Below are 14598 nucleotides of genomic sequence, written 5' to 3'. Positions count from 1 at the left end.
CTAAGTCAGTTTCTTATAAATAGGGTGTAGCCTTCAAACCTTGTATTCAAGTCAAGTGGATCATCCTACAAGGTTTCTGTGATGCCAATCCATCACATGTCTCTTTCTGTATTATGAACTCCAATTCTCCTTGTTTCCCCATGCTCTGTGCATTTGCGTAGAAACATTTCAGTTTGTGATCGGTGTCTCTTGCTCTTCTACTTTGCTTTTGAATTTCTTTGTTCTTTTTTTCCCACTTCTAATAGCAAGGTTCTCAATTGTATTCATTAGTTGTAAATCTTTGCCTGGCCTTCCACTTCCCTTATTGTTCTACTTTAAAGCTTCCCTGATGAGTGTAGCAAGGGGTCTGCCAAAGAAATGCTTTCCTGTCTTCTCTGCTACATACATTCTTCATCCCATACAACAGGGATTACAACCAGCACAGTAGAGTCCTTTACACGCTGATAACCCCTGGTCATGTGACCACGGACTCCACCCACACAAGTGACTGATCACATGATGGTGGCATCACAGGTCCTATAAGCACACAGCTGCTGTCCATGTAGGTGGTCATTAGTATTCCATAGCAACTGAGGCCATGGGGTTTGTAAGGAATGTGGTCCGCCAGTAATCTGCACAGTGATGAAGGACCTGTGATGTCACCATCATGGAATCAGGGATGGAGCATGTAACTCCCTCATTCACAGACAGGTGGTCGTTAGTATCTGCACAGAGATGAATGACCTGCGATTACATCACTGTGATGTGCTCAGAGGCAGATCATGTAACTCACTCACGGCCGTACAGGTGGTCACTAAAATTTTGACATAGGCTTGCATTTCTGGCAGGTGAAGTTTAGCTTCTTGTCTAGTAGGTCTATAAACTTATAGCATACATTGTAGTTCAGCATAGTGCTACACTCCTCTTCCATGTTGTCAACTTCCAAACTTCTTAAAGTCAAGAATTCTTATAAGGACCTATAAGATGTTACTAAGTGTGAAACTTTGCAGTCTGGTGATGTCCTCCGAGCAGCTAGACCCAGCAATCATCTCACTTACAGCCACCCTTCCCAGAATGCACTGAGAATAAGCAAATTATCTTCCCTGAGCTCCAATCTCTGGTCTGTTGCGATGATTATGACTGTATAGCCCCTGCTGTGCAATCATAGTGCTCCAGCCATGACAGTATATGAACATTTTTTAACTGACAAATACTAAGTCACATTTATAGAACTTATAGGTGACCATAGCAGATCAGAACTTTTAAGAACTCGTGGCAAAGATGACATCCTATGCGACTAACATATTTAACCCTTAAATGCATGGTATAGCATATATGATATATTTGGTTTTCTCCCCATTTGTTAGCACCAAATTCACATATAGTTGACATTTCTATTTGTGTCACATCTGATACATACGCAAGCTAGACCATAGTAGACAAATTATTACCAGGCAGCAGTATTTGGCAGAGCCATTTAGAGTTGTTTGTCATAATGGCAACTGTAGTGGCAAGTGTGTATGTTCAGTCATCTTTCACTTTTCGTATATGGAGTACCACTGAATTCTGAAGGCCAATGTTACATGATTAGGTTATCATTTTTTCTCCAGTTCATATGCATTAGTAAAAAAAACCAAAATTTGCAATAGTGGTAACAGGATTATGCAAATATCAGAGTCTGAAATTTTTGAGAATTCTGAAGGTGCCGAATGGATCCACAACACAGTGATTTCAATCCTGATTTTGGCCCAAACCGAGCCCCTATTCTGTCAGAAGATAGTGAGGAATCAGGTGAGGAGATTGAAGATGTCAAACTGCATACAATCTGCTGACAGACATTCATGTAGAACAGATGTTCATATAGACTGGCCATTTGAACTGCTTAATGGCAAAATCCTGAATGTAAAAAAAGGTTCTCATATGTGCAATGTGAGAAGTGTGCCGCTGAAATTGGTTTTGAAAGAATTCTTTGTTGAAACCTTTCACACTGCCATGAGTAGTGGAGTGGGTATGTAACATATAAGCTACAAATCTTTTGGATACCACAATCCAAAATCTGGTTCTCCTGCCCATGACATCTTTTATATATTTGTCAATGTCTGTTTGAGTATTACACACAAACTGCATGACCGATTGACATGAAACTTTGCACATACGGTGGTATAATCTCAACCCAGAGAAGGTTATAGGCTTTAAAAAAAAATTTTAATGCAGCAACCCCCAAATTTGCTTTCACCATTGGATTCTACATACTATATTTAGTATTCCTGGTTATTTCCAGAATGTAATTCCTACTAGAAGAGTTATACTGAGGGTTGAAAATTTGTGTTTGAGGATTGCTTTTTAGCCATAGTCTAACCCTGGTGGAGCCACCAATCATTGGCCCATTTTGTCCCTCCTAATTCCGCCTTAGATGTTCGTGTGGATAACAGTTTGCAAAGAAGTTATGTACCCAGACAGGAAAACTGTGCAACAGTAAATCAACAAACAGTAAAAAACTGTTTTTAGTGCCCATAGCAACCAGTCACAAAGCAGCTTTTATTTTACCTCAGCACTAAGAGGATTAAATACTGTTGCCCATAGCAACCAATCACAGAGCAGCTTTTATTATATTTCAGCAAAGCTTTTATTTTACCTCAGCAGTATAACAACCAATGACGGTGCAGCTTTCATTTTACCTCAGCAGTATTATTAACCTTGATGATCCCTGCTTTTCCCACGGTCAGTTGTACGTGACGTTTTCAAGAGATAGGAATGGAAAAAAATCTTTTTGCTTACACTTCTGATGGAAAAAAACTGAAACATTGAGTATCAAAAGGCTTTGCAGTAAAAGTTATATAATAAAAATGATAAATGCAAGGATCATTGCATTTGTCTATTTTACATTAATGCATTCTTCCTTCGATGTATTTATGCATACATCCTGATTTCATCTTTTCTACTTAAAATGTCACGTTTTGTATTGCACGCATTCTTTATCAAGTATCTGGACTAGTAACCTTATATTTATCAATGTTGAACTTTGCCATTTTTCTACCCAAGCCCAAGTTTATCAAGGTCCACTTGCTGCCGTACATTATCTTCCGCTGTATTATCTTGTATAATTGTGTATCATCTGCAAATATGATATTTTACTGTGCAGCCCCTCTATCAGCTCATTAGTATATTGAACAGAATGGAGCCTAATACTGAGCCCTGTGGCACCCCACTAGCAATGGTGGTCCAATCAGAGTACAAACCATTTATTACCACCCTCTGCTTTTCATCTCCGATCCAGCTCTTTACTCAGCTGCACACATTTTCGCCCAGACCGAGCTGCCTCATTTTATATATTAACCCATTATGGGGCACGGTGTCAAATGCTTTAGAAAAGTTCAGGTATACGAGATCCAATAGACTCTCCCGGCCCAGCCTAGAACTTACTTCATTGCAGAAGCTGATCAAGTTGGTTTGGCGTGATCAATCCCTCAAGAACCCATGCTGATGAGGAGTTATACTGTTATTTTCCTTTAAGTATTCTGAGGATGGCATCTCTCAGAAACCCCTTGAATACTTTTCCAATTATCGAAGTGAGACTTACCGGCCTGTAGTTACCAGGTTCTCTTCTGACCCATTTTTGTTTATTTAAACCACATTGGCAATGCACCAATCCAGTGGTACAACCCCAGTCTCAATAGAGTCCTTAAATATAAGAAATACTGGTCTGTCGATCACGCTACTTAGTTCCCTTAGAATCATTGGGTGTATTCTATCTGGGCCCAGTGATTTATTAATTTAAAACTTTTTTAGCCAGCTCTGCACTTCCTCCTGCATTAGGGCAGATAATATTTATGGAATGGGGCTGGGGGGGGTCATTTTATCCTAAAAGATTCCTCCCCCCCATATTGTCTATGGTTTTCCTGCATTATTTGTTAAAGGGCCAATGCTTTCAGTACAAATCTTTTTACTGATTATGATTGAAAAAGTTTGGGGTTATTTATGCTCTCTTTGGCAATCAGTTATTCTGCCTCCTCCTCAGCCGTTTTTAGCTTTTCCTTACATATTTTGTTTTTTTCCCCCATTTATCTTTTCAGGGCTTTTTCACTGCCTTCTTTTTTTTAGTAATTTAAGCACTTTCTTTTTTTACTTCTTGCCCCCTTATAGTCTTGTTGAGCCCTATTGGGGCAAAGCATGCAGGTGATTCTTTTTAATTGACCATTGGTCTCTAAAGAAAAATCATAGCATGTCCTATTGTGGTCCACTTCATGGAAAAGAATAGGACAGGTGTCAGGACTCGAGCCTGGGACCTCTTGTGCTCTGGGCATCAGCTCTCTTCTCTGAGCTGTCCAGGTTTTAGAAAGTTCCTTGCTGAAACCCAACCTTGTTCTATGCTTCCTTGCTCTTGCCAAGTCCACTTCCTGTTCTGACTCCCCCGGCTAATAATTAGGACTTTCAATAAAAGCCTGACCCTTCGACTGCACCAGCACATGATTATATAGGCTCCACCACCTTGATCAAGCTCCTCTTTCTCCTTGGTGATTGCACAGAAACCTCCTACTGCTGACCTCTGGCTTTCATTTGACTATGCTTCCGTCTGATCCCATTGTACTGCATACTGATACCTTCTGCTGCTGACTTCTGGCTTCCATTTGACTACGCTTCCATCTCATCCCATTGGACTGCATACCATGACGTCTCGAAAATGAATCCTGGCTAACTTGCCTAGTCTCCAGGGACCAGCATGACTTCTAAACTCTAGGAATTTTGTGCCTCCTACTAAGGAAAGGTTAGTGGTATGCAACGAGAGATCGAGGGATACAGAGGCAACTCTTGGAAATATCTGACATGGAGTTACATGTCCACATGCTGCTGCCAGAGAAGCTTGCAAGTGACAGTTCCCAATACCAGGGTTTCTTAAATCAATGCTGGATTTATTTTCAAATGCAGCTGAACTTATTTACCAGTGACTGGAAAAAGGTATTCTTCATTAACCTCCTCACTGACAAGGCACTTACCTGGACTTCACCATACGTAGAGACCAACAGTAATCTCAACAGCCTCAATGCCTTCCCACTTGCTACAGGCCAAATCTTTAATTATTCGAATCGCTGTGCCACAGCTGAAGAGAAGTTGCATAGCCGACAAAAAGAGAGACGTTCTGTTGCAGAATATACAGAATTTTGTCATTGGGTGAATGATACCATATGGAATCCTGCTGCACAACAGAGCCAATTTCACCGGGAATTATCTGTGTGTGTAAAATACACACTTGCCAGAAGGGAGATTCCAGATAACCTGGAAGACTTCATCCAGTTATGCATACGGATTCACCAGAGACTTTCCGAGCGGCAAAGGGAGAGACTGTGGGGTTCGGGCACCAACACCCTGTACCCCTGCAGTCAACCCACATTTAATCCCCACCCAAGGACTGAAGCCACTTTTGAACCCATGCAAGTTGAAGCCATCCGCAGACCTGTTTTTACCACTGAAAAAGACGACTGCCCGGTTAAAAATCAGTGCCTTTATTGTGGGAGCTCAGGGCATTATGCCCTAAACTGTTCAAACAAGCTCCAAAGAACTCTCGCCTTAGCTCATGTCAAGCCCATGGCCAATCCAGCCATAGTAAAAGAAGGGGATGCCACCCAACACACCTTTGCACCAATAGTTCAGGACGGTGTGGAAACCCTTCCCCCGTGCCACAATGTTGTCCTTCAAATTGAGATTGTAACAGGCAATCAAAAAATACAGTGCTTAGCGATATTGGATTTGGGAGTGGGGGGGGGGGTGGACTTTATGGACTTAACATTCGTTTGTGACAAGGACATTGCAACCAGACTCCGGTCCATACTGATAGATATGGAAACCGTTAATGGGTCACCCTTGTCTTCAGGTCCTGTCACACAGGAGACAGTTGAACTGGAGCTCCACATGAACCCTGACCACCAAGAAACTATCAGCTTCCAGTTCATCTCATCCACCAAGTTGCCAGCGATTCTCAGGATCCCCTGGTTTTCTACCCATAATCCTGCTATCAACTGGGAGACCAGGACCATTGCCTTCCCCTCAGAATACTGTAAGGAAAACTGCCATATGGCACCTTCTGCCCCTAAACCAGTGCAAGACCGACGATGATAAACAGGATTTAGAGAAATTACCAGTTCACTACCAGATGTTCAGGGATATTTGCAGCAAGAAGGCAGCTGTCCAGTTGCCACCTCACCAGCCATATGACTGTCCTATTGAGCTGCTCCCTGGATCTTCTATTCCATAAGGGTGCATCTTCAAACTCGGAGAACCAGAGTTAGTGTCCCTTTGGGAACATTTGGATGAAAGTCTAAATACGGACTTCATCTGGTCTTCTTGCTCTCCAATAGGAGCACCCATATTCTTTGTTAAAAAGAATTCCACTCTGCGACCATGCATCGATCACCAGGACCTAAACAATATTACCATTAAGAATCGCTATCCTCTTCCTTTAATCCCAGAACTGCTGGAGAGTCTTCGGGCAGCCATGGTCTTTACCAAACTGGACCTCAGAGGAGCATATAATCTGGTACAGATCCGTCCTGGAGAAGAGTCGAAACAGCCTTCAGAACAAGATATGGACATTTCAATATCGCTAGTGATGCTGTTCGGTCTCTTCAATGCTCCAGCTACCTTCCAGCACTTTATCAATGGTGTGTTTTGAGACCTGTTGGATCAATTCATAGTGGCATATCTTGACGACATCCTCATATTCTCTGACAACTTGGAGGAACATTGCGGACACGTTTGGGCGGTCTTGGAATGACTCTAAAAGAATAACCTCTACATCAAGTTAGAGAAATGTGAGTTTGAACAGACCCAAATATAATGTATTCCAGGAATTGTCTCTCCAGAGGGCTTAATTTTGGTTCCCAGCAAGATTAAAGCCACTCAGGATTTACCCATTCCAAGAAGTCTAATGGAAGTACAGTGCCTGATTATCTTTGAGAAGTCCTTGATAAATCTTCTGTAGAAATTCGCGAAACTAATCTCTTCCATCACCTCCCTCACACATTTTCTTGGTCCCCGGAGGCACAAGCTGCTTTTGAGAAACTAAAGAGTCTGTTTACGTCAACACCAGTACTGATCCACCCAAACCAGTGGATCAGTAAGAGGTGTGTTTCTTGCATGCTCTACATTACTCCTTGATATTATTTCAAATAGCCAGAATAAGCTGCGGACAATCAGTATACAATAAAATGGTTAGAACAAAATTGTATATTATTTTGAAAAACCCTGTACCTTTCCAACAGAGATTTATACATAATGCTACACGCCTTTGCTATCTTACTATAAGATCTCCTGTCATCACTTCCTCTGTTGGTCTTAAGCCATGTAACAAGGACAGCCGAACTGCACATGTGCTAACTTGCTGCACAACAGAAATATGCCTGAGCGAACTAATGGGGGAGACCTGCAGTAAAAATAAGGTATACTAACAAAGTGGGGGAATTTTGAGGGGATATAATTCCAGATCATTAATAAAACCCCTAAAAACTATAGTTCAATCACTAGATTTCAAATGGGATACAAGAGAGCCATGTTTAAGATCCTGGGAATGCCCCATTTAGGAAACTGATGCACATCCAATTACCTTATGTAAAATAATGGGTTCCCGTAAGGTAATAGACAAATTGTATATGTGTATATTGCTTTACTGAATAACTGTTATATCTATGAAGAGAAATGAACAATAATTCCTTAACACTTTGAGTGCCATGTCACCCAAAAGTGAGTGATAAAAAAAGGAGATTTAAAGGGCAGTGTTCTGAAAAGAAAATATACACAGCTAATAATTGGGGGTTAAAAACTTCCAGCGTTTTACGGACCCATTGTATAGTGGTCAAATTCAAACTGGGATATGCCCAAAATGCAAAACTTCAAAATCCGATGCCTCCCAAATCTACCAAACAGGTGGAGAGCAATAATAGATCAATTAACACCAGTTTGCAAAAAAGAGTGGCAATCCAGGAAAACCTCAGTGTTAAAAGAAAAAAAAATCATCCAGCACTCACAGGATAACTGCAAAGGGCTAAATGAAATGAAGAAAAACTTACTATTTATGGGAGGTCTCCCACATAGTGAATTTCAGCCTGAAATGGAGTCTTTATTCAAAAAGGGTACAAATAGGATATTTATTGTTCCAAGCAAAGGAAAATAAATGGCAATAAAGAAAAAATAAATTATAATCAAAGAAATATTGGTTGTAATAGGTTTCGTGGCTACTCAAGGCCACTGTCTCAAGCATACACATGCAATGGAAGACTGTACTTTTATAGCACGAGGACAAACAAATGAATTAGCAAAAGGGGATGTGTCAGCCTTGTAACAGGGAACGCCCCCCCTCAATAACAATCACAATGTACACATAAAAGGACATCTAAAACCTGGTTATTACAAAAGGGTATATATTTATTACACACACACACACACACACACACACACACACACACACACACACACACGATAGTTGCGTTTGCTGTAAAATTCACCATGCAATTACATCTCAGGCAGATATGCAAATTATTAGAGTTGTAGCGCGATTAGATGAACGGCCTTGGCCTATAAATAAGCTCTCAGAAGCTCCTTGTGTGCAGTGGACCTCTTTTCCCGTTTGTGTAGAACTTGTTGAAAACTAGACGCCTCTACGACAGTTGACTAGGATAGAATTTCTTACCAAAAATTCCTTTTTTCCGAGTCATCATGACGGCAGTACCTGGAGGTTGCCCTCTGACCTTGTAGGGACAGGAATCAAGAGACTTCAAAAGGCTCTTCCTGCCTCCCATTCTCCAGTGTCTGCCCAATTACTTACATAGACATGTCTCAATTTATCAGGAAAAAATTTATTATTTGCTCCAAGACAAAAAAAGACATAGTTGGTCCCGTAAACACAAATTAGAGGGGTACGTTACCCGGACATTAAAGGAAATATTATGCCATAATATCGCAATGCAAATTATATATAGAATTCTCTGGATGTACACACACACACACCTTTTTTTTTGGGGGGGGGGGGACTTGCAGTCATAATGACTCGGGAAAAAAGGAATTTTCGGTAAGAAATTCTATCCTTTTCCCCGGCATCATCATGACGGCAGTACCTGGAGTTATACCAAATCACTTTTAGGGGGGGGGGGGGGGGGGAACTATTGCCTGCAAGACCTTCCTACTGAACGACAGGTCCAAGGAGAGGTTGGTGTTTAGTCTATAATGTTTCGTAAATGTGTGCAGGCTAGACCACGTGGCCGCCCTGCATATCTGGTCTGGCGTAGCCATGGCCCTTTCTGCCCAAGAGCACGATACTGCTCTCATCGAATGGGCCTCAAGTCCTTCCGGAATCGGCCTGTTGCTGGAAGAGTAGGCCTGCTGGATTGCTGTTTTTATCCAGCGGCTAATGGACCTCTTAGAAGCTGCCCTTCCTCTGCCTGGCCCCTAAAATTGAATAAAGAGATGGTCAGTTTTTCTAAAGGAGGAGGTTTGTTCCAAATTACACAGGATGGCTCTTTTTACGTCCAGGCTGTGGTATTCACTATCGTTTTTGGGGTCCTGACAGAAGGATAATCTCCGGTTGTCTATGGAACTTTGAGGCTACCTTAGGTAAAAAGAAGGGGTCCATTTTTAGTCGGATTCTATCGTCCAGGACTAGTAAGTATGGTGTCTTGCATGAAAAGGCCTGGATCTCACTAACCAGCCTCGCCGTCATAACTGCGACTAAATATTGTTTTGAGGGTTAGCGTTTTAATCGGTTTGATCGATGGGCTCAAAGGGGGACCTACAGAGGCTTTTGAGTACCAAGTTTAAGTTCCATGGGGGTACTGTACTATGGGATACTGGTCTCATCCTCTCCGCTGCCTTCATGAATCTGCGGATTAACCCATGTTCGGCTAGCGGTTGGTCCAGAACGGCCGAAAGGGCTGAAATCTGGACTTTAAGGGTTCCTGGACTTAGGATTTTATCCAGGCCCTCCTGGAGGAAGTCCAAGATCTCCGCCACCGAGGTGTCGAGGTTGGAGACTTCCAACCCCCTCCAGGAAGAGAACCTCTTCCATATCTTGTTGTAAATAGCGGTAGTTACAGGTTTGCGGCACTGGCACAGAGTTACTACCCTAGCGGACAGACCTTGTCTTAGCAGCAGCTGTTCCTCAACATCCATGCTGTCAATTTCAGCCTCTGCATGTTGGGACACAGAACTGGGCCTTGCGATAGGAGATCCTCTCTGGCTAAGATGCGGATTGGATCCGCGATGGCCAGATTTAGGAGCAGGGGGAACCATGCCCACTTTTCCCAGTACGGGGCGACTAGTATGACGGTCGTACGGCTTTGCCGAATCTTCTGTAGGACCCTTGGGATAAGAGGAATGGGAGGGAAGGCATAGGCCAGACCGATGTCCCAGCTCTGAGAGAACGTGTCCATCCCCTCAGCCCTGTCCCTTGTATTGAGGGAAAAGTAATCAGGGCATTTTGCGTTTAGGCTGCTCGCAAAGAGGTCCACTTGCGGCCTGCCCCAGGTGTCTATGATGCGCTGGAACTCCTCCTGGTTCAGGGACCACTCCCCTGGGTCCAGGCGTCTTCGGCTGAGGTAATCAGCTGTTGCGTTCTGGGACCCCCTGAGGTGGACTGCTGTCAGGGACCGCACCGGAAAATCCGGGCTGTCAGTTTCAGGAGATGGTAGTTCCTGGTGCCTCCCTGGTGGTGAATAAGGAAGACTGCAGTCACGTTATCTGAGAAGACCTTGACGTGTTTGTCCCTTAGGGTGTCTTGTGACCTGTGCAATGCTTCCCAGATGGCCATAAGCTCCCCAAAATTTGAGATCTGGTTTCTAGTCCTTGGGCCCCATTCCCCCTGTAACAGGCGTTGTCCTATTTGTGCTCCCCAGCCAAGTTCGCTTGCATCGGTGACCACACTAATGAAGGGTTCCACCACCCACGGGGATTCTGCATTTAAATTATGCGCTGACTGCCACCAGTAAAGGGACCAAGTGACCGATAGTAACAGGGGCATCCGGGCGTCTAATGAGGTCGCTGCTCCATCCCAGTTGCCCACTCTGCAATGTTCTTGAATGCGCCTGGGCCCATGGTATGACCTGAATGCACGATGTCATGAGGCCCAGGAGTCTCATTCCGTCCCTTACCGATATCTGCCTCTTCCCCCTGTATTTATGGATTGCCTGCCTTAGGCTCTCCCTCCTAGGTGGCGACAAGGATAGCGTCTATGACTCCGAGTTTATCCGCACCCCAGGAATTTTTTTGCTGGACTTCTGGAAGTTTATGATCCACCCCAGCCTCTGGAATAGGGTGATGGCCCGAGCGGTATCTTCTTTCAAGGCTTTTGCCGAGGGTCCTATTAGTAGGAAGTTGTCCAAGTAGGGAACGATATTAACGCCTGATGCGTGAAGGTGCGCGACCATCTCCACCACGATCTTCGAGAAGACTCTGGGTGCCGTGGATATGCCGAATGGTAGGCACTGGAAGTAATACAGGCGGCTTTCTATCTCAACCGCAAACCGCAAATACTTATGGTGTTTCGGCAGGATCGGGACATGATAGTATGCATCCTTCAGGTCAATTGTGCACATATAGTCCCCCTTTTTTACTAGGGTTACTGCTGACCTGATAGCTTCCATTTTAAATTTTTTATAAATGATATGTCTGTTTAGGCCCTTCAGGTTGAGGATCATCCGGTGCGCACTGTTGGCTTTTTTAATGAGGAAGAGGGGAGAGTAGTACCCCAATCCCTGCTCTACCGTGGGGACCTGTACGATAGCCCCCATATGTAGCAGATTAGTGATCTCCTTTCTGAAGACATCCTGGAAGACGGGGGATTGCGTGGGGGTAACCGTGAAATTGTTTGGGGGCCGGACGAAGAACTCTATTCTGTACCCCTGGGATATCAACTGGAGAACCCACGGGTTATCCGTAATGTGCTGCCACTCCAGACCAAACTTTAGCAATCTACCCCCCACCTGGGCATGTCCCTGTAAGGACAGGAAGCACTGGAGAATGGGAGGCAGGAGGAGCCTTTTCAAGTCTCTTGCTTCCTGTCCCTACAAGGTCAGAGGGCAACCTCCAGGTACTGCCATCATGACGAGGCCAGGAAAAAAATATTTTCCAGTTAATAATTTGAGATGTGACGCATTACTGGAATGCGAGAAGCTGGATGGTCATATTTATGACTTGCTCGCCCCCTGAGCCATCCTGACCAGACTATTAGGTGTTGGGACCAGTGAACGCATGAGGCCATGCACACAAGGCAATTGGGCTCAGGACTCACTCGATAAACCACCATTAGAGAGGATCATCTGGCCGCTATATAACACAGGCTTTGCACATAACAGGCCTAATGCCTTAGCATAACTCAAAATCCATCATCTCATATCTATCCTGGATGCCAGTGTAATGGCAGTCTACCCTTGCCAGAATCATGGTTCTCCCAGGTAGCCGAAAGTTTAGAAACTTTAGAAGTGTGTTGGCTAACTAGGCAAAAAAAAAGCACTAGCTGTCTTTGACACCTGACACGCTAGCAACAGCCACGATCAGTGCCAATGCTGATAGCAGCTGGTAACCCTTTAAATGCAGCTGCTGATTATGACAGGAGGAGACAAGAGGGTCATCTGCCTGCTGTCCCCTTAATTGGACTACATAAACTGGTATCCTACTTGCCGGCTTAGGCCTAACAGAGATGGATGCGAATAAGGTAGGAACCATATTTCCCAGGTTCTAAACCACCTAGTATTAGTCTTAGGACTGCAAGCATGGTCACCTGGACGTTAGTGGATGGGCCAATGTACATTGACAAAAGTATAGAATAAGAACCTTGCAGTTTCTAGTGTGGCTAATATATGCATTAGAGTTATGCATTTTTCTAAAGAAAAAAAATTGAAAAAAAAATGTAATTATATATATATATATATATATATATATATATATATATATATATATATATATATATATATATATATATATATATATATATATATAAATTTTCTGCGCTGGTACCATGTGTTTCTACTTAGAAACCACAGGTTGCCTTGCAAAAAAAACGAGCCCACACAACACCATCGAAAGAAAGATTAAATGGTAAGGTCAAAATATGGCAATAAAATTTTACATTTTTTTCTTAAAGGGGTTGTCTCGCGCCAAAACGTTTTTTTTTTCCATAGGCCCCCCGTTCGGCGCAGGACAACCCCAAGGGATATGTTAAAAAAAAACAACAACAAAAAAAACATATTACTTACCCGAATCCCCGCTCTGCGACTTCTTCCTTCACCAAGATGGCCGCCGGGCTCTTCACCCACGATGCACCGCGGGTCCTTTCCCATGGTGCACCGTGGGCTCTGTGCTGTCCATTGCCGATTCCAGCCTCCTGATTGGCTGGAATTGGCACACGTGACAGGGCGGAGCTACGCGATGACGCGTAGAAGGGGGGCGGAGCCAGAACGCCGCTCGTGCCTGGACCGAGCAGAAGGGGAGAAGACCGCACAGCGCAAGCGCGTCTAAAAATGCAAGACGACATCAGAATTAGACGGATCCATGGCGACAGGGACGCTAGCAACGGAGCAGGTAAGTGAATAACTTCTGTATGGCTCATATTTAATGTACGATGTACATTACAAAGTGCATTAATATGGCCATACAGAAGTGTATAACCCCACTTGCTGCCGCGAGACAACCCCTTTAGGTAGTACAAAAAAAAACCTACATTTGTTATTGTAATCTTACCAACCCACAGAATAAAGTTGTCATGTTTGTCGCACTGTGTATGCTGTAAAAACAATATTTCAGCAAAGATAGCAAAATTGCATTTTTTTACCCTAAATTTTACACCACTTAGAAGTGTTTAACTTTTTTTTGTACATCATATGGTACACTAACTAGTACCATTGAAAATACAAACTCATCTCACAAAAAACTGGAAAAATAAAAATTATGATTTTTTTTTAAAGTAGGGCTCAGGGTAATGAGGTAAAACGGTCCATGGAAACAAAGGCAACTAAATAAAACTTTTTAAAAAATCATTTAAGCCCGGCCATATTTTTTTCATTTATTATACAAATTAGCACAAAGTTATCTATAGTGCGGAGAAAAATAATCTGTTGTCTATAACCATCCAAGGTCACTTAATATCTTCCAAACTGCAAGAGAAATAAAAAAGCTGAGCTCTGTGAAAATGGCTGTAACAAGGCAACCATTCCAATTGTAATTAACATCAAGGGTAATGAGTGTTCTCAGCAGTAGTTTGAGGAAGCAACTGCAATGGAGCAAGCAAGCTATACACAAGGTTTAGACCTGGGTGTACACAATTTGGCCCTATGGCAAACTGTAGGTGACCTATGTGCGCCTGATCAATAACATTAGGTTGTGCATTTGTACGTCTGAGGTGCTAATTTCCCACTAGCAATCACCCAAAAATCCCTTGAGGATGGGAAATGGTCTGCAGAGAGATACTTACCCAGTTCCATTCCGGGTCTAGTGGTGCTGACGGCACCTCCACTTCTGACAGTGGGCCACGTAACACTGATCTTTCTCTCCGTCTCAGAGCTGGCTGACTTGACCCATTTCAATAACTAAGGCTGCTTTCACATCGGCGTCTGGGGTGGTTTTCACGTTCAGTTATGGGAG

This window comes from Eleutherodactylus coqui, chromosome 10 (assembly GCF_035609145.1).
Source record: "Eleutherodactylus coqui strain aEleCoq1 chromosome 10, aEleCoq1.hap1, whole genome shotgun sequence".
Classification (NCBI taxonomy): Eukaryota; Metazoa; Chordata; class Amphibia; order Anura; family Eleutherodactylidae; genus Eleutherodactylus; species Eleutherodactylus coqui.
The sequence above is the reverse complement of the archived record's forward strand: the minus strand, read 5'-3'. Positions refer to the sequence as shown.